Below are 21,749 nucleotides of genomic sequence, written 5' to 3'. Positions count from 1 at the left end.
TAAAATCATGATTGCTATCCCTGCTTTTTATTTTACTTTAGATGAAGTAGAACAGATTTTGCTCTAGCCCCTTATCTTTACTCTGTGTGTATCTCTGTGCTTCAAATGTGTTTCTTGTAAATAGTGTATTATAGGATTCTGTTTTTTAAATTCATTTTGTCTCATCTGCTTTGTTGGTGAGTTCATACAATTCACATTCAGTTATGATTTTTAATTGTGCATTCTCTCCAGTGTAATTTTCCCCTTTATCTCTTTTTCTCTCTCTTCTTACTCTGTTCCTCCTCACAAGTGTTTTGCTTCTGATCACTGCTTGCCTTAATTTGTCTTCCTATCATCACCCTCCTCTTCTCTTATCTCCCTCCTTTTCTACTTCTCTGTAGGACAAGATATGAGTATATATATTATTCCCTCTTTGAGCCAGTTCCTATAAGAGTAGTTCAAATATCTTCCCCTTTACAGTAAAAGCTCTTTCTTTTGTCCCTCTTTTATGTGAGATGATTTAACCCATTCTATTTATTCCTTCTTGTTACCTCTCCTTGATCTTTTTTTCAAGTTGGTTATATTTCCAAGGAGATGTTTCAAATTTTCATCTATTTTTTCATGCTCTTGACTTTGTTTTGTTGTTTCTTAATGTTTTATAAAGCAATTAGCTTCCACTTGCCTAATTCTAAATTTTTAAGGAATTATTTTCTTCAGTAAGATCACCTTTTCTATTTGGCTTATTCTACATTTTAAGGAATTCTTTTCTCTAGTAGATTTTTGTGTCTCCTTTACCATTTGATCTAGTCTATTTTTTAAGGTGTTATTTTCTTCAGTATTTTTGTGGCTTTTACCAAGCTGTTGAATCTTTTTTTTAAAATGATTTTTTTTACATCACTCTTTCTCCAAACTTTCCTCTAACTTTCTTATTTGTTTTTTTAAAATCCTTTTTAAGCTGTTCTGGGAATTCTTTTTGGGCATGTGATCAGCTCACATTTTTCTTTGAGCCTTTGAATGTATCAGCTTTGACTTTGTTGTCTTCTTCTGAGTTTGTGTTTTGATGTTCTTTGTTACTATAGTAACTTTCTATGGTCAGATTCTTTTGCTGTATGTTCAGTTGTCTGTCTTCTTCACCATCTGTGTGCTGAGGACTCTGATTCAGTTATCCCCAGTTGCTGCTCTCTTATTGGAATTTGACCTGCACTGTATTTCACTCTATTCTCACTCCAATGAAATAGACCTTTTATGCCAAACTTCTTAGTTATCTTGGCCTGGAAAGTTGTTTCATCCCAACTTTTTATTGATTCTACCACTTCAGAATTCATTTTGAGGCATTGTTGTAATACTTTTTGAAATGGAATTTTGTAGAGTTCAGGTGAGTCCCTCCATCATTTTGACTTTACTCTTCAAAAATCATTTTGATAGGTGTATATACTTTTATAAATTTGTAAAAAAAATGCAACAAAACCACAATTAATTTACAAAACAGAAATTCTGAAAACCAAGGAAAAGATTAACAAAAAATCAAAAACTATTTAATGAGTAAATAAAATCAGGAGCTGATTTAAATAAAAATAGATGAACCATGGGCTAATTGGATTTTAAAAAGAAGTAGGAAAACCATATGACTAGTTTCAAAAATAAAAGAGAAGAATTCACAACAAACAAAGAATTTAAATTAATTACTGGAAACATCTTTGCCCAACACTATTTCAATAAAAACCAACAATTTAAATGAAATTAATGACATTTATAAAAATGTAAAATACTCATATTCAAAACATAAAAATGGTGGAAAATAATCTAAACTCAGTAAAATAATTTAAACAAGCCAAACATTAACTTCCCAAAGGGAAAAAAGAAACTAGAACCAGATGGATTTACAAGGAAATTCTATTAAATATTCAAAGAAAAATTAATTCTAATACTATATATTGCAAAAATAGGAAAAATAAGAGGACTTGCCAAATTTATTTCAATGATAACTAATACTATCTTACACTTAAATTAAGGAAAGTCTAAGTACATATAACCAATAACATTTGACAGAATTCCAATAGGTCCTTATCTGTCTTGGTGCTTGCAGAAGATCTTCTCAACATAATCTCCTTTCTCATAGGGAAATCTTGATTCTTTACCACAAAAGCATCAAACAATTGGCTGATGGACTACATATAGTGTGCAATATTCCCTTAGTACAGATCAAATCAGATTAAAATGTAATTGAGAAATGTTCAACAAAAAATTCAATAAAACATAAATAACATTACAATGTAAAACTAAGTCAATATGTAGCCTACAGATCCTTATATATGTTTAATGGTCCACAGCCACCCTCTTAAAATTTCTATTTCAGTTTGACATCACTGCCTTACAGCACTCTCTGAGCACACGGAACACATTGGCTCCTGGTTTTACTTATTTATTGAATGGTTTTCTGGTTTTTGTTAGTCTATTCCTTCTTTTACAAATTAGGGATTAGTGACTAAGGTTACTTAAGAGAATTGGTTTGGCTTTGTGTAGCAACTCTGATCTATGGAAGGTAGCTTTCTTGCATATCTCTCTGTCTCTGTCTTTGTCTATCTCCTTCTGTCTCTGTTACCCTCTCTCTTTCTTTCTCTGTCTGTCTGTCTCTCTTTTTCCCCCTCTCCCCTTCAAAAACTCCCTCAATCTTGAACTCAATTGGGTTCTGAGTATTCTAATAGCAGCACAGGCACTGGGGTTTTATGTCTTTCCCATGAGAGAGCAACTCTTCTTTGGATAGATACACATAGACCATATTTAATAATTGACAAATGTAAAGGAAAATGAAAATCAAGCTTCCATTTTGAGAAGGAAAGCTTAGTCCTTACAGAAGTTCCAGATAATGTCAAACTCTATTAACAGGCATTAGGGATCTGTAATGCACTGGAAATGATCCTCTTTACCCTTCAGGTGACAAACTGTCCTGGGTGAAAACTTCCATGATTTCTTCAGTTAATAAATCCATTCAATTAGTGGCTGAATAAAATTTCCAAGTAGTCCTTTTTACATGGGGCACACCAAAATTTCTCTAGTAATCCTTTTATAAGTCCAGGTAAATTTCCTCTAGATTCCTATACTAAAATAATTTTGAAATTTACTCCCAGTGTTTGTACAAACAAAGCCAGTGCAGCCAGAATTAGAAGGAAAGCAGAAAACTGGGAAACAATTGTTATATAGCCAGTATTTCTGATAAAGATCTCATTTCTAAAAGAGAACTGAGTCAAATTTATCAAAATACAAGTCATTCCCCAATTGATAAATTGTCAAAGGATATGAACAGATAATTTTCATGTGAAAAATTAAAGTCATTTACAATCAGATGAAAAAATGCTCTAAATCACTATTGATTAGAGAAATACAAAAATCAAACAATTCTGGGGTACCACCTCACACCTACCAAATTAGCTAAGATACCTGGAAAATATGAATGTTGGCAGGAGTATGGAAAAATGGCACACTAATGAATTCTTGGTGCAATTGTGAATTAATCCAACAATTCTGAGAACAATTTGGAACTATGCTCAAAGTGCAATAAACTGTGGATACCCTTTGATCCATTAGTGCTACTACTGGGTCTGTACCCCAAAGAGATCATAAAAGAAGGAAAGGACCTACTTGTACAAAAATATTTGTAAGAGCTCTATTTTTGGTGGCAAAGAATTAGAAAATAAATGGATGCCCATCAATTGGGGACTGGCTGAATAAGTTGTGCTACATAAAAATAATGGAATATTATTCTTCTATAAGAAACAATGAACAGACTGATTTCAGAAAAGCCTGAAAAAACTTACATGAACTGATGTTGAGTGAAGTGAGCAGAACCAAGAAAACATTGTATACACCACTAGCAAGAATGTGTAATGATCACTTAGCTCTTTTCAGCAGTCAAGTGATCCAAGGCAATTCTAATAAGCATTGGATATGCCATCTGCATCCAGAAAGAGAGCTATGGAGACTGAATATGGATTGAAGCATATCATTTTTACCTTTTTTCCTTCTTTTTTTTCTTGTGGTTTTCCCTCTTTGTTTTGATTTTTCTCTCTCCCAACTTAATTCATATGCAAATATGTAAAAAATGAATGTACATGTATAACCTAAAAAAAGAAAGAATTGTATTCCCAGAGGATTCCTGTTTCTAAAAAATCCATCTAGATTGAGTTTCTAACTCTTTTTTTTACTTCAAAGAAAATATATCCCAAAAAACCTTCAAAGAGCTATGGATCTCTTAAAAAAAGGATCAGCCATCTTGGATTGATTATGTGGGGTTTCTAGGCCAGCAATAAACCATCCTATGGACCTGCAGTACATAACAATCTCAGACAAATTATTTAGATGCATAGCACAAATAAGGAAAGTATAGGACTGTTTAGAAATAAGAGAAAAAAAATTAACATTAATGAACTATTATTATGTGTTCTAGACAAACTTCTATGTGCTTAGTATTTTAGAAATGAAAAATCCATACTTTCCATATTGGTTGCAATACTCATGCTAGGTATGATAATATAATAGTTATCAGTATATGAGTAAACAAGCAAATGTTACTTTTGATCTGATGTATAAAGAAGCAATCAGAAAAGTCTGGCTCTTTACAATTGTAATCTAAAACAAAACAGAGGACAAAAATGCTGAAAACTAAAGTAACAAAAACCCTGGATGGTTATTGTCTCTTCAGGGATCTCTGCATATGTGAAGGGTTAAATATTTATTCAGGATGAGGCTTCACATAGAGTTTGGGTGTGAAATGGTTATCCCAACTCACACTCAACACTCTTACTAGCAGGCAAGATTTCCAGAACTGAGCTGTTACTTTAGGATTATTTTCCTAGATCATATATGATATCGCTTCTACCAGTAAGTTTTCCTCCAGTGATGGTCACCTGATATCAATGAGTTAATAGTCAATTAATTAGAGTAGCTAGGTAGTAGAGTAGATAAAGTGCCAAGCCTGGAGTCCTATCTTCCTGAGTTCGAATCTGACCTCAGTTAAAAGTCCCTGCTTAGGCAAGATAGCCAAGACCAAGAGCACACTCTACTATTCTTAGCTCACCTTGGTTCCAAATCCATTTCCTATGATATAAGTCCCAACTGCAAAGGTTTTGCCTATTTTGCCTATTCATCTAGTTAGTGACCTATATCTTGCCACTAAACCAGATGGTTCCACAGGAGAAAGTGAGCCTGGTGATCTTGTCCAGCCCTTCCTTACTAAATACAATTCACTTGCATGTCACAGGATCACTTCCCTGAGGTCATGGTCTTTCTATAGAAAAAAGGACAAGTGACTTCTGTGAGTAGGAATAGGAACTACACCATTGGGGACCCACTTAGAATTGGTTAGTTGGAAAACACAGTTCTTTTTCCTCTTTCCTCTTCTTCTTTCTTCTTTTCCTTCCCTCTGTCTACATAGGAATGTAAATTTTGATGCATGAAAAATTGAAAAATATCTTGGGTTTTACATGCTAGATTTCTTCATTAAGGACCATACCTTAAATTCAAATCACTCTGGCTCTCATTGATTGTTATTTGAATTTGCATTTCTTAATCAATAAAGTTTTATTGTTTCATTATGAAATATATTTTCATAATGATGTACTATTCATTTGCTTGCCCATTCTACACTGAGTAAATGCTATATACAGTATCTAAATATATTTCATTAGTCCTTTGTGGTTGAAGTCACTATACCACTTTTGTGTAACCAGCTTTCACTGAAATTCAGCAAGTACAGAAAGGAATCAAGCTTATAACGGTACTTGGGATAAAAGCTAAGTTCTTGGGCAGATCCACAGAGCCTCACATTTCTTGATAATAAGTCATTGCTGCCCCTCAGGAAGAGATGGACATGAGCGATAGAAAACCAATGACCCTCTGGAAGCCATAGAGAGAATGGCACTGACTCAGCATTTATACCTTAACAAAAAATGTGCAAACTTCCAGGATGGAAACATAAAATTCCCCATTGAATTATTATGTCATCCTGTACAAAATAGAGTAAAGACAGAAAAAAATCCTATATACTTTTGTTGATTAGGTAAAGGTTAGGATCTTCATGGTCCCATAATTATTTCCCAACAAAGGATAAATCAATCAAGTAATAAAAATAAGCCTCCAATATGCCTATTATATTTTCAGGAATTGTGCTTAGTGCTGGAGATATAAAAAACAAAATTAAAATAACCTCTGCCTTTAAGGTGTTTACACTCCACTTAAATAACTAGATGGTACAATGAATAGAGTCCTGGGCCAGGAAGAATTAAGTTCAAATCCAGCCTCAGATATATACTAGCTGTGTGACCCTGGAATAGTCAATTAATCACTGTTTGTTTTAGTTTCCTTGACTGTAAAATTAGTTTAATAATAGCACCTGCCTCATAGGGGTATTATGAGGATCAAATAAGATAATAATTATAAAGCACTTACCAACGTCCAGTACATTATTATGTACCAGATAAATGCTCTTAAGTGATGCTCTATAAATACCTATTCCCTTCCCTTTTTCGTAGGATGGAAACAAAAAAATAGATATATAAGTCAATAAAAAGTAACAAGTTAATACTTTCTACCAACAAGTTTGAATTCCTCTCTTGAGTTCTTTCAAGGTTCATATGTCTATCTTGACCCCAATTCTAATAGATCCTACTTCTGCCACTGTGTCTTTAAATCAGTTTGTATGCTTGCATTAGACTTGGGATTATTGGATTCCTGACCTTTTGTCTTTACAGCAGGAGGTATGTTTACTTATTCCAATTCTCAGAAGACTTTTCCTGAGCTCCAAACTTCAGATCTGGGTAACCAAATGTTCATTTCTTGCCTTATCTCTGTGACTCAATCAAACAAAGTTATTTTAGATGGTATTTTCTAGGCATTTGGGGTCAAACTTTGATTTGTTTAGGAGTACAAATTTTTACTTAAATAATCTTATTTTATCCATCAGTACATTGCATATAAATTAATTCTTTTTGGTTTTTCAAGTCTAATCAGATATGCATATTGCAACATCTACCTCCTTCCTATCAGTCCAGCACTTATGTGGAACTACTTGATACTTTCTAGGTCTTCTGGCTTCATAGTTCCCTTAACTGCTAGCCTCCAAATCAGTCTCTCTTCTTGTAATAGGATCTTGGAGGGATCTTCCCCTTCATGTTGTCAAGTGCTGACAGATTTAGTATATAGCCAATGCCAAATTATTTCTCTAACCTTTGCAAGCATTCCAATACTATAACATCAGGGTTTTCAAATTTCAGTGTACATCAGATAAAATCTACTCCCTTATAAATATTCAGTGATCTCCTTTTCTTCATTTCAGTAATCTACCAATGTTGATGTGTTTGCATCATGTCCTGTCTAGGACTTGACAGTTGGATGAGGGAGAACTCCTGGAAAATAAGTCTAGTGTGCCATAATAAAAGTCATGCTTTGCTCTGTAATTCCAGCTATAAACCTTTTCTCACATTTACATTGGACAGACAATATACTATAGTAGAAAGAGGGCTTGTTTTAGTATTAGGAAGACCTGGGTTCCTGTCTTTAATACAAATTGTCTATATGACCCAAGTGACTTAACATCTCAGTACCATGGAAAACTCTCCGAATTATGAATTACATAGCATTTGTCCATCTGCCAGATGCTATGGGAGTTCTCTATGCCAAAGAAACCATGGATCCAGTCCAAAAAAATAGAGAATGAATGAATGCATGCACTGTACATCACCCTTAGTCCTTCTCTTTGTGGGAGGGTCTCAAGTTTTGTTTCTTACACTTTAATGAGTAGTTTCTTTTTCTTAAAAATAATATTTTATTTTTCCAATTACATGTAAAGACAATTTTTAACATTCATTTAAAAATAATTTTTGAGTTCCAAATTTTCCTCCTCACTCTCTTTTCTACTCCCTACAAGCCAGTAAGGCAATTTGATATAGGTTTTATACATGCAACCTTGTTAGTCATGTTGTAAAAGAGGAAATAGACCAAAAGAAAAAAAAAGCAGGGGGGAAAAGGAACTTAAAATAATATGCTTTGATCTACATTTAGACTCCATCAGTTATTTTCTGCAGATGGATAACATTTTCCATTATGAGTCCTTCGGAATTTTCTTGGATCATTGTATTGCTGAGAAGAGCTAAGTCATTCAAAGCTGATTATCACACCTTGTGTACAGTATTCTCCTGGTTCTGCTCATTTAACTTTGCATTAGTTCATGTAAGTCTTTCCAGGTTTTTCTGAAAGCATCCTACTCATCTTCTTTCTAGCACAATACTATTCCATTACATTCATATACTAAAGTTGTTTAGCCATTCCCCTATTGATGGATACTGCCTCATTTTCCATTTCTTTGCCATAAAAAAGAAGCTGTTATAAATATTTTTGTATATGTAGGTCCTTTCCCCCTTTTTTATGATCTCTTTGGGATATGGATCTAATAGTAGTATTTCTGGGTCAAAGGATATGCAGTTTGATTGTCTTTTGGACATACTTCCAAATTGCTCTCCAAGATGATTGGATTAGTTCATAACTCCACCAATTGTCCTTATAATGAATAGTTTCATGTTTTGGAGAAAAAAAAAGAATCTCCCTATTTCACCCAATCTGGAAGCACAGAGGCCAAATTCCACTCTCATTAAAATGTAATTTTCACCTAATCCATTTCCAACCTCTGTTTGTTTTCTTCCCCTTAGGCAAACTCCAGCTCTTATTTTCAAGAGCTGACCAAATTGATGTTGAATTTAGAAAAGACACCTGATCAGCTTTGGCCACTGTAATCCAGAACTCCTGAGCTTGAGTCATCTGCTAATTTCAATTTCCTCAGTATTTAGGATTAGAGGCTGCAATATCATGCCTGGACTTAATAAATATCTTCCAGGAATTCTCCCAGACGCTTATCTCTCTAAGGATACTAGAATGTACTATTGAAGCAGGCAGCTTATAAACTACAAACAGTGATATATTTGTGAATAAATAGCACATAATAATCAGAACACAATGCATAATAAAACACTAAAGCATCTACAGAGCATCTGCAAGCATTCTACTCTTCCAATCCCTGGAAGAATTTGGACCCAGGAAATTTAGGAACCATACAGTTTATTTAGTATGCCATGGGAGTTATTTAGTATGCTCTCTTTTAAACAGACACAGGTATTCCATGCTTGATTCACTGGATGAAAAGGCAGAAATTCTGTACTTGAGATTCACAGTATAGAGAATAAACTTGAGACTCAAGTTGCCCTGGTAGAAGGCTGAAATTCCCACAACAGATGGTTTTTTTAAGCCTTGATTGTTTTATCTTGGTATTAGCCTCCATTCTCATCTTCCCAGGTAGTCCATCATGAAAAAGAATGAAAAGACTCAGGAAGCATCCAGAGCAAGGTATTCTTGTGAGTATTAAAAGTTTGAAAGACCGTTTCTGGGTAATTAATCATTTTATTAATCATGCTAGCATATAATTAAATAAAAGGGATCAGTGACACTCTTGAATGTCAAAGATCCCTCATGGAGTCCACTCAATGCTTACATACACTTGGAAGAGTGTGTTGTCCTGAGGGTGATAATCAACTTTGCTTAATTAACAATTAATGAGAAAAATTAATAGTATAATGAGAGGGGTCTATTCTAATGAGGGCTGGGGGATGTGACTTTGAATGTGTCATTTTTAGCCTTAGGGGTCTATCCTACTGTCCCAAACTGGCTGAGTGGAACACAATGATCCAGAGTTCACCTTAGATTAAATTCTTTGTCTTTCTAGTTGGGTGAGGCAACAATTCCACCAAACAGAATAGTTTAAGTGGGGTAAATTTTGGGGAAAGGTCAAGGAGCTCCCCATTAACTCATTATTTAATAATCATTTCTCTTACCATGAAGCCACCATTATTAGTCCCTTACTTGACTTCTATATGCCTTCCCTTCCCCTTCATCCCTTTCCTCATTTCCTATTTTTACCTTCAGGCAAATCCCCACTTTTCTATGAAACCTGTCAAATAGAGTAAAAGGAGCACTATAATGGTAACTAAACATTATTTTTAAAAAATCCAGAGGACATAGTGGCCTTAACTATATTAACTATATGCAATGCTGATAAAGACCCTTATGACACACACCATCCAAGGAAAGCTAATGCCATTGGTAGAGGTGCCAACTCAGTCTGTGAATTTTACTGATGAAGACACAGAAACTGATGATTGGATCATCAAACTTGTTATTGAGGCTCTTCTGGAAGTGGTTCAGTCAGGGGCAAAAACATTGAACTAACTGTTCAATAACAGTTATAAGATAACTTATAAGAAGATATCTTAAGGTTTTAAATCTTGAAGAAACTGAAAAATATGTGGCTGAAATTGAAAAAGAAAAAAAGAAGAAACAAAAGAAAACTTCTTGACAAATGAAATATCAAATTTCTTTAGGTATTTGTTTTGAATCCATTCAAATCATAGTGATTCACAATGACAAGAAAGCCGTTCCAATCCATTTATTTATTATACTTCTGAATGAACTATATGAAACCCCCTTTTTTCTTAAAAAATGAGCATGTAGTGTTTATGAACAGTTGTACTAGAGACATTTCCATTCCTGCCTCCAACCCTGACCCCCCAAGATTACCTCTAGAAGCCTGGGAAGATCAGAATTCTTATTCAGGGGAAAAAAGGGAATGTGTTGGAATGTGATTTGGGAGAGTAAGTCCATAGCTTATCTGGTTCCAAATCTGATTCTAAATTATTTAAGATGAGTGATGAGAATGATGGGAATAAGTCAACTCCATCTTGGAAAAAATTAGCCCTCAAGTTAGTCACAGAATAGGGGAGGCTAGCTAGGATACAGAATGCTATTGAGGGAAAGAGCAAAAGCTCCCAACTTTCCAAAGTCTTGGGTTTCTTCATCTGTAAAATGATGGTGTTGGTCTCTAAGGTTTCCTCTAGCTCTAGGTCTCTGATCATAGACTTCCTAAGGTTACTGTGGATCAAACAATTCTCTAGTGCTAGAAATGCCTGTAGCTCTGAAAAATATCTTTGGGAATAAGAATGACATTGATAGTGTTGTTTTTAATGGCTTGCATCCATTAACTCATTTGATCCTCAGAATAATCATGGGAGAATACTTAGGTATTATTAAGCTAGTTTTACAGATGAGGAAATTGAGGCTGGGGAAAATAGGTGAGTTAACCTGAGGTCACATAGCTGCTAGAGCCAGGACTATAACTTAGGTTTTCTAATTCCAAGCTGAATTTCTATGAAACAGGTCTTATTTAATCCTAATATACATCCATAAGGTAGTTAGGGAAAGTATTATTATTATTAGTGTTACACTGATCATTATTATATTGATTAAAGCCCATTGGCATGGGACTGTCTCTTCATTGATGGATGTCCAAGAAAGCTCTTCCCTTCATGGGAAGGTGAGTTAGAATTGGAGATAAAACAGGAGAGCTCCAACCTTCTTTAATAGGTGTTTACTAAATGTTGGTTGATTGATTCTTCAGACCTCTTTGGAACTCTTTCAGCTCAATTCCTCCTTGGGGTTCAAGCTTCAAATATTTGAGCATCAGGAGGGAAGATGGAAAATGCCAACTCCACTTGTGAAAGGAAAAAACTCAGGGAATACAGTAGTTCCAATATGTCTCTATCCCCAGATTGCTACATAAGAGCTTTCTGGAAGTTTTCTTTTGACTAATATCTAGAACTCTCTTGGTTGAACTGAGTTATCTCATACCTTCACTCTTTTGGTATATATTCTCCTATGTATATCTTCTCTGATTTCTGTTTTGCTACAAGTTGGATAGATAGGTTTCATTGCTATTCAGTAAATATGTTCATTGTACAGCTAGTATTGGCGAAGAAGGGACAGGCCTAAGATCCTAAGGAATCCTAAAAGGATTCCTTTCCCCTCAATAATGAGAAATGAAGTGATCAAAAATGAGATAGAATCCATTTACATTTCTAGCCTAATGACATCTAAGGGAGCAGATAAGTGTAATTTTAGCCTGGTACCCCCTCTCTCAAGGAGAACCATTTGGTGACCTCCAGCTCCAACTTCCTACTTGCCTTCCTCTTAAAGTCTTTTTTTTTTTTTTTTGAGAACAGGGAAGAGAGTAAAGACATTTACTCTTCCTCTTTTTGAACCACACAATGACAACTCCAGGGTATAGATGGGGACAGACCTCATAATTTGTGGATGGGGACAGAGACAAACCTCTGCATAGAAGTCCTTTCTTCCTTTCTTTTTTTTAATTACATCAGTGTTCTGCAGAGAAGAAAACTGAATGATTTGTTGCAATCACACAGCTAAGAAGTGGCAGATCTCAGATTTGAATCCAAGTCTCTGGAAATGTAGCACAGTTTTGATAACTCCTGAGCTATGAATTTCCCTATTATCTATTTATTTTTATTTATTTTGTAGAGATCGTGAAGAGAGGAGGAAGAAGGGACTGAATATAATAAATTGTATAAGAATAATACCAGTTGTATTCACAACAGAGGCCAGAACTCACCCCAAGATACTGCTTTATTTACTAATAACCAGCTCTGCCCCAAACTAACTAGTTCAAGGTTACTTCCAAATTTTTGTGGATTGTAGAATCTCCAAATCCCAGAAACTCACACTGGATCTTGTCCAAGTGCTAGATCCCTGAATATCAGTACAACACACTATTCAGTGTTTTTCTTTTTATCTCCAATGCTTAGCACAGTACCTGAGATATATTGGATGTCTATGTTCTTCATAAAATTTGTGGATTAGTTGATTTATTTATTGAAGCAGCCCATTTCACTAATGGATAGCTTTGATGGTTAGGATTTTCCATCTTCTATTCTTTCATTTTAATTTGCAATTCTCTATTTTGTCCTCTGGGGCCAAGAAGAGCAAATCTATTATCTCTTCCTTGTAAATCTCCTTCAAATAAGTGAAGACAGCTTTCAGGATTGACTCCCAAATCTTTTTTATGCTAAACGAACATCCTTCAGTGGATAGCAAGACCTTGAAGTCTTTTTCTCTTTTCAGCACCCTTCTCTGAATAATCCCCCCTGCATGTCTTTTTAGAATGTGATACCTGGAGCTCAAGGAGATTCTCCAGATTCTGGCTAGGGCAGAGGGCATTTGGTAGGGGTGTTATTTCCATAATCTTGGGAAAGATGGCTCTTTTTGGCTGTCATATTTTATTTCTGAAGAACTACCTTAAGGTTCTCCCTTATTACAACAGAATTCTGCAAGTTCCAGAAGACCAAGTTGCACGTGTTTGTTGTGGAACTAGTATTAGGTAAGAAAGGCTTGGATGTGGAACTTCCCCCCTAATGTTGAGAAACAAAGTGATCAGAAATGAAATTGAACCTATTCGGAACCCTAGACTAACAATATTTTAAAAAACAGACAGACATAATTCTTGTCTAATTCTGCTTACAGAACACTTTTGCATTTAAGCCCTAGGACCATCCTCTGAAGTAAGCAGTAGTGATATCCCTGTTTTACAAAAAAGGTAACTGAGGTACAGAAGTGGCAGAGATGATTCTGGGACCCAAGTACACCAAATTCAGTGATGCTTATTTCTATCTCATACATCATCATACTCTACTTCTCCCTTATGTATCTGTTTCTCCACATCCTTATTTCACATCAAGGCTTGTTAGAAGTTTTGTTATCAATGAAACACCACTGGCAACACAATTGATGTTTCATTGATAGCAAAACTTCTGACTAGTGGAATGGACTTTTGCTGGATGCCCTGCTTCCCTTATTGCCTAGTTGGATCAGAGGCCCATGAGGGTTGGCAATAACCCTTGGCAACAGCATCCAGGAAAGGATGGATGGAGGCTAGGAGTGAGGGCAGGACCAGAGGCTACTGGAAGGTGTGACTTAGATTCATTTAGAGATGCTGAGCCTTACACAAATGCATTTACAACCATGCAAGATATTTGGGAAAGGCACTACCTTATTGACAGATGCTAGCGCACACTTCCCATTACTTATATTTCTGAGAGCTCATTTTCAGGACCCTATAGTAATCTTGAGGAAGAGCATAGTGTAGTGTAATATTTTGGAGATGAGAAGATCTGAGCTTAAATACCAATTGTACTACCTGTTAGCTGTGTTACCTCAGATAAATCACTTCTCATCTGTAAAATTCAGAGGCTGAACTAAATATCTCTAAGGTCCTTTCCATAATACTTGTACAACTCACTACCAAGACCGTCCTTAGCAAAATGATTTAGAAATCAGTAAAGTGCTATAGAAATGTGAATTATTGAAAAGGGAAGGGGCAGAAATACACTGGGAAATATAAACAATGAAACAAAATATAGGTGTTAAAAATAAGATATCCATAAACTTATTTTTAAAAATAATATGATTTCTTATTATTCTCAAGTCAATCCCTTCAGCTACATACATGCAACCTATGTAGATTTTAGTAAATAAATTCACTAAGTAAGTTAATATATGTAAAGTACTATATAAATGCTAGCTAGCTAGTAGTAGTAGTTAGTAGTAGTAGTGGTGGTAATGGTAGTGGTAGTAATAATAGTAGTAATAATAATTGTAAGGAAATACCTGTGGTTTATAGAGAAAGCAAAGTCTTAGGGCTTAGGCAGACGCATAGTAGTGCTTAAAATTTGTTTATCGACTGATAGACTAGAATCCTATAGCCAATCCCCTGCATGTGGCTCTGATTGAATATGGCATTACCCTAATAAGAGTTCTTGTGTTAGTGGAAAAGGAGACTCTGGTTACTGGGAAAGAAGGAAGGCTAGGAACCCCCACTACACAGTACTGACATGCTGGAGCCAGCTTTTGCTGGCTGGGGAGAGCTGGTTGTTAAATATTTAATGTGAATATTTACGCTTCAGAAATCGATAAATGCTACAAAATCAGGGCTTGATTTCTGATTTTGTTGATTGTCTAGACTTAAGAAAATGGTTGAGAAAATATTAATAATGCAGATTAATCTTAAATGTGTGTCGGAAACACTTTTCTTCCAGAGAGCAGTTGATAATCATTTACTATCATTCAATCATTCCTTCAGCCCAAACATCAATAAAGAGGCTTCTTCATAGAAGGACCTTGAGTAAGAGAGTAGCAGCTGGGTAGATAAGGGACTCTTTCTAAACAAGGGCTGCTGAGGTCGAGGCTCCTCTGATCCGAGCTTGCTTAGCAGGAACTGGAGCTGGTCTCTATTGACCAGTGCTGGGACACAGCTCTGGTGCAAGTGGTTTGAGGAAAGGGAAGCGGGACAAAGGGGAGTGGGGCAGGGTATAGACTTCAGTTCAGGTCCGCTCAGCACATACTTGCTATAGAACGTGAAAGAAAGCTTCGGGGAGGGATCTTCCCCCTTTTTTTCTCCTCCCCTAGCTTCCTTATATTCCAGGCAGAAAGGCTCATATGAAAAGGCTTCTATTTGGGAGGGGAAAAAAAAGTAGGGCAAGGGAAAGATAAACTGTCTGGGGTTGCCAGGACAATAGCAAATTGGACAGCTGGGTTCAGTGTATTGGGGTTGTGCTGGGAGAAATACTCTGAGAATTATACGGCTGTTGTGGAGCATTTACACATAATTTGCAATTCTCTGTTCCTCACAACCCTGCCAGGCCAGACCCATGGGGGAGTCATTTTACCTTAGGGTGGAGAAGAAGCTACCTGGAGGGAAGGGTATAATTTGGCCCTAAGGAAGTGAAAGAAATCCTGCTGTTCTCAGGAGCATTCTAAAGGAGCTGGAGGCAAAGCTGGGAATGGCTTGGGGGAGGGGAGAAGATATCCTGGAAGCAAAGGAAGCTCATTTGATGAATTTGTACTATGGACACCAAGGCTTGTTTGCCGAGTTTAGGCAATGTAACTGGCAATAGCGTTGGTAGCAATATTATTTTTGAATATTAATACTTGTCACCCATATTGTCATTTTTGGAAAGTAGTCCATTGTTTATGTCCTAGTACTGTATAGGTGTCCAATTACTAGGATTATCCTTAAGCAGCATCACCACCACCCTTTTTATATAGTATCTCTCCTTGTCCCCACCCTCTTCCTTATGCTGCCTGACCTGCGTTGGAACCACTGAAGACAGATAGAGGAGTCAGGAGGGAATCGACAAGAATAGGAAACACCAGGTGAGAGAGATAGGGATAGAAAGATGACCAAGTCACGCTAGTTTTGCCTGCCTGACTTCCAATGCTGGTCAAGTTGCAGCTGGGTAGTAGGAATTGCCAGGGACATTTTTACTTACACTTAGGAGTTGTCTGGACTGATTACTGTAAAGTGGACTTCCAAATCATCATCATCATCATTACCATCACCATCATCATTATCGCCATCATCATCATCATCATCACCATCACTATCATCATCATCATCATCATCATCACCATCACCATCACCATCATCACCATCATCATCATCATCCGAAGGGGGGAGAGCAGCAGCAGCAGCAGCAATTGGAAACAGTCTTTCCCTGTATGATCATCCAACACTGTGTATCACTATATAGTAGTGGTTCTCGAATTACTTGTAGGCAGAATAATTAAAAAATATTGACTCTGTTTCAGTGAGTCATCACAGTAAACTGAACACTGACTCTACTAAGAGGCTTTATTTTGAGTTAAGCCCCAGACTGGATACCCTGCTAGCTTCCACTGGGAAGCCCTGATGTTTGGGGCTTGCCTTTGGAAAAGCTGGATGCTATTGGGTTTGAAGATGATCACACTGGCTGGAGGGAAAAGTCCACCTTGAGTACATTAATGCTGCCTATTTTATGTTTTTTTAAATTATTAATATTCTGATTAAAGTGGGAAACAATGCAATGAAAACTAAATCAAGAATCTGATTGAGTAAAATGACTCCATCCCCTTAGATTGATTTTTCTTGCCCACAAAAGGACTCACTAAGCAGTGAGAGGCAACTAGCTCTCTGGGATTGTCATAAAGAGCCTCGTAGTTACTTCCAGAGTATTGTGTGGTCTTGAGTAGTAGCCAAAGCTGAACTTTTGATAGCATATACTTTTGAATAAGGTCAGATATTTTTAAAAATATTAACTTCTGAAGCTTACAGGTGGATATTTAATTCTGAGTAATTATTTAAGTGTGATTTTTAAGTAGGCATAAGAGCAGCCTTCATATTCTCTTATAATTTCTATATTTTTGAAGAAAATTTTTTATTTGTTTTATTTTTAAAAAAAAATTCTTGCTACAAATTGTCTTTACTGTTTTCCATTGTTCTTTTAATCTGATGCTATAAAGGCACTTATGATCTAAGCCAAAATATGTAAAATGAATGTTAAATCTTTGGATCATTGGTGTAAGTTTTAGCATTGAACACCAATGAAGGATTTTTGATATTAAAAGTGCCTGCCTCCTGGTTTTGAGGACAAAGGTGACAGAGAACACCATGAATATTTTGGAGGGATGCAAAATACTTATTAAATATTATAGAGGAAAATTTAAATCAGTGGCATCTTCTAGCATTCATTAGAAATGGAGAAATGAGGGATAATACATGGAAACCCATCACAAGTAACAGCTGTCCTATACTCCTCATTGAAGACCAGGAGATAGAAATAAAACTCAAAGAAAACTACTTATAAAGGAAGAGATTGTCTGAAGATGATGTAAAATGTATATATGAGAAGAAGTCAACATCTGGAGATGGAGAACAAACTGGATACGTGCCATTGTGAGGTCTTCCCTATGCCAAATTACAATCCTTCTCAGGGAACAGCCCCACCCATCTGGAGAGAAGCTCTTTAAGTTCAAGATAGGACACGCTATGGAAACATTAGAGCAGATAAATGAATAGCGATACAGTGGGCACTAGAAGAAAGTTTTAGGGAATCAGCATTCAACTTAAAAATCAAAAGATTTTTGTATCACAGTGTTAGATTAATTTGCAAAGGATACAGGAATAATTAACCATTCAGAGAATTTATAGTGTGCAGACAGACAAATAGATAAATGTTAATCAGTCATTTCAGTCATCTCTGAATTTCACTGACCCTATTTGGGGTTTTCTTGTCAAAGACAGTATAGTGGTTTTCCATTTCTTTCTCCAACTCATTTTACAAATGAGGAAATTGAGTCACACATGATTAAGTGACATGCCCACGGTCATATAGCTAGTAATTGTCTAAAGCCAAATATGAATTCAGGTCTTCCTGGTGCTTTATCCACTTCACTACCTAGCTGCCCCAGATGGAAAAATACATAAAGCATCTTTGAAGTGCTTATTATGTTCCAGAGACTATACATGTAGCATGAAGGGCAGAAACATTCCAAGACTATTCTATATGTGGACAGATTCTGTCTTAAGTTAATAGCCAAGGGCCAAGCAGAGCCTAAAGAAGTATATGTGATTAAATGTGCCAAGTAAATCCCGGGCAGATAATGTTACAAAGGTACAAACATGGCTTTGAAAGGGATAAAGAACAAATTAAATATAATGTGCTGCTGAACACCAAAAAACTATTTGAGGATTGCAACCAGAGAGGTCTGTGAAAGAGAAAACACCTTTTCATTTACAGAAATAAGGAGGTCAATCATCCTCAATCAGACAAACTCAAAAGCAGATACTCATGGGAAGACTTCAGAGAAACAGAATAATAGGCAAAATCATTTGTGCTAGGAAGGCAAAAAGCTCATAAGCCTTGAAGTCATAGACATTTGATTCAATGACACTAAAAAAACCCCAGAACCCCCAGAACTCCCCTGTAGAGGCCAGATTGCATTCTGTTACAATTATGGACTAAATGGGCACAAGAATATTGGATGCACTCAAGAGAGGAATGCACAATATGTGTGCCAGAAACTGAATGGGACTGAACTGGCTTTGAGAAATGAGCACAAGATGAGGAATAAAGTTTGCTCATAAACTGAAGATCTTGAGGTGAAAATCTATTAATGAGTCTGCTTTGATCCCTTCCTCCTAACTCAAAGAATCTGGAAGAAAAGTTACAATAAGGACTGAAGATATAGAATGTCTAATAGTTGTTCTAGAAAGTGGATCTCAAGGGCAATTATATTCTAGATATTTTATGAAATAAATTTGCAAAAGGATGACAGCCTCTGTGAAATGGATAAGAAGGACTCCCATATTTTGGCTATAGTGATGTGAGTTGCTATTCCTCCCTTAGACTTTGGACAAGAGTACAGAAGAGTCATTCTTTCCTTCCAATCCCCTCCCTCTACCTGTTGTGTCCATGGCAACTTATATTATAAATATATCGCTATATTAGTCATGGATTGTGAAAAATGAAACTCGGTCTCATGTCCCTGGCTACCATTTTGCCTTTCTCTTGCTTTTACTGGGCATAGATTAGCAGTTAGGGATCCTGAGAAATGGAGCATTCCAGCTTTGACAGATGCCTTGTGATTTTGAGGTTTCCTGAGTTTAAGATTTGTTTCTCAGTCAGCCCGAGAGATGAATGTATCCTTAATAGCTTGGAGTAGAAGAATGTGATTTCTGGGGCCATCCTTTAACTAAAAGACTAAAGAAAGTCACATCTTGGCTGGCTGGGAGGTCTCAATTTTACAAGTTGCTTAGACAGTATAGGTAAGAAATAAATGTGAAGCATCTGCTCTGCATCTCATGAAATTGTCTTTACTTTATAGAGGGGGATTATAATAAACATAATGGGCTCTTTGTCATATTTTATGTTTTTGTATTTGCAAATGTGTGCCTCTAAATCTTTTGCATCTTATGTGGAGTTTTTTTTTTTATGGTAGAGGAAATAAGCAGTTGTTCTATACTTGGAAGAAAGGAAAAAAAAGAAAGTCACGGGTGTCAGCAATTATGTAGACACCATGGCTCTGGTATGTTCAGATCTGGTGAACATCTAACATGTCAGCATTAACTAAGATCATTTCCAGTGTGTTCAAAATATTGGCAGAGAACTTCAGGCAGCAGTGAGCTGGGGTGCAATACCTGATTCCTCTTATAATTCATGCCTTTTGTACAAAAGCTGCCAGGAATACTTGAAGCAATGGTGACAGGGAAAATTAAAAGCACACTGATGCCTTAAAAGTAGATTCAGAGAAATAGGATTTTGTGATTCTCTACTGTGTGAGAAAGGAATAGAAAGATCATTGAAGAAACTTCAGCTTTAGTTTTGCATGATCTGACAATGAGAGTGTGTATAGAATATGCATGTGGAACAATGAACAAATCTCCTCAGCGACTTCCAACTAAAACTATCTTGGAAGATTAGCCACTGGATTCTGTCCTCCTTGAGATGGAAGACCTCAGGAGATACTATTAGTTAACAGCATCATTATGGAACTCTCTAGTCTACATGCATCACTATAATGATGCTCTTGAAGAAGAATGGAAAGATGCAAATATGAGGACACTGTACAAGAGAACTTAGGTGGATCAGTATATTACATTATGAATTCAGTTAGTGGTTTTCAGTGCTGGACCTGCACCGTAGATACAATCAAATTTTTATTAAAGAGAGTTTAATCACAACAATTGGACACCCTAACGTCACAGCCTCAGATGTGTTTATAGAAGATGTAGATATGATACTAAAGAGAAAAAAAGACAGGAAAAACAGCTGAATTGGAATATTGAAGATATTTGTCTTAGAGTTGAAAAAGTTACAAGAGCATTGAGATTTCAGTATATAAGATATTTGAAGGAGGAGAAGATGCTGAAGATGTGGAAAACCTCAGACATTATTAATACCAAAGGCGAGGGAGATGAGGGAAAGATGACAAAGAAACTCTCAGTAATGGTTGAACTATATGCTTATTCTCCAATTTATGTAGAATCTTATTGAGGACCATTTATACACAAACTGAATGTATCTTTGATTAAGGTATCAGTAGGGAACAAGTATGTATTTGTTGACCAACAAGCATTAATTAAGTGCTTACTATATGCCAGGTGCTATGTTAAAATTAATTTTACAAAGAGGTACAAAGAAAGAGAGAATTGGAATAATAGTGGGGACAATCTGCTTGAGAAGAAGGTAGGGAATCAAGGGTATGAGAATGGCAAGGAGAAGAATCAATTTTTCATGTAAATAGGAATAAAGGTAGAGATAGTAGGAGAAAAATTCTAAATTGAGATTTTATAACAAATTTATAAAGGACCAAATTAGTACTGTTTCATCAAGATTCCTTGAAATATCTAATAGTAGAAATAACTATGTTCAATGACCTAGAATACTGACTATCAAGCAAGGCCATATTTGGCAAAAAAATTTTTTGTCAGTGTGATAGAAGAGACCCAAAACAAAATTCAGGTTAAAGAGAGATTGCCTATGGATAGTTAACCAGCTGCTCTTGTTTGTGGATGAAATTATATTGATTGCTACAAGCCTCAGAACATTGCAGAGACTCAGAGGAATGATTTGTATTCATACAACACAATTTGGCCTGGTCCTTCATATTGGAAAGGCCAAATGGATAAGCAATGTCGACTGCCCAGATTACAACATGTATTTGGGTGGGCAGACTATAGATCTTGTCTAGAAATATAAGGTCAAGCATTTCAAGGGAACTAATGAAAAAAAAAATCAATTGAAAGTGGCCTAGCTGTACCTGATCTAAAACTATATTACAAAGCAGTGGTCACCAAAACCATTTGGTATTGGCTAAGAAATAGACTAATTGATCAGTGGAATAGATTTGGTTCACAGGACAAAATAGCCAATAACTACAGCAATCTAGTGTTTGACAAACCCAAAGACCCCAACTTTTGGGATAAGAATTCACTATTTGACAAAAGCTGCTGGGAAAACTGTAAATTAGCATGGCAGAAACTAAGCATTGATCCACACTTAACACTG

Source organism: Antechinus flavipes, chromosome 1, assembly GCF_016432865.1.
Source record: "Antechinus flavipes isolate AdamAnt ecotype Samford, QLD, Australia chromosome 1, AdamAnt_v2, whole genome shotgun sequence".
Lineage (NCBI taxonomy): Eukaryota > Metazoa > Chordata > Mammalia > Dasyuromorphia > Dasyuridae > Antechinus > Antechinus flavipes.
This window is presented reverse-complemented; position numbering follows the sequence as displayed.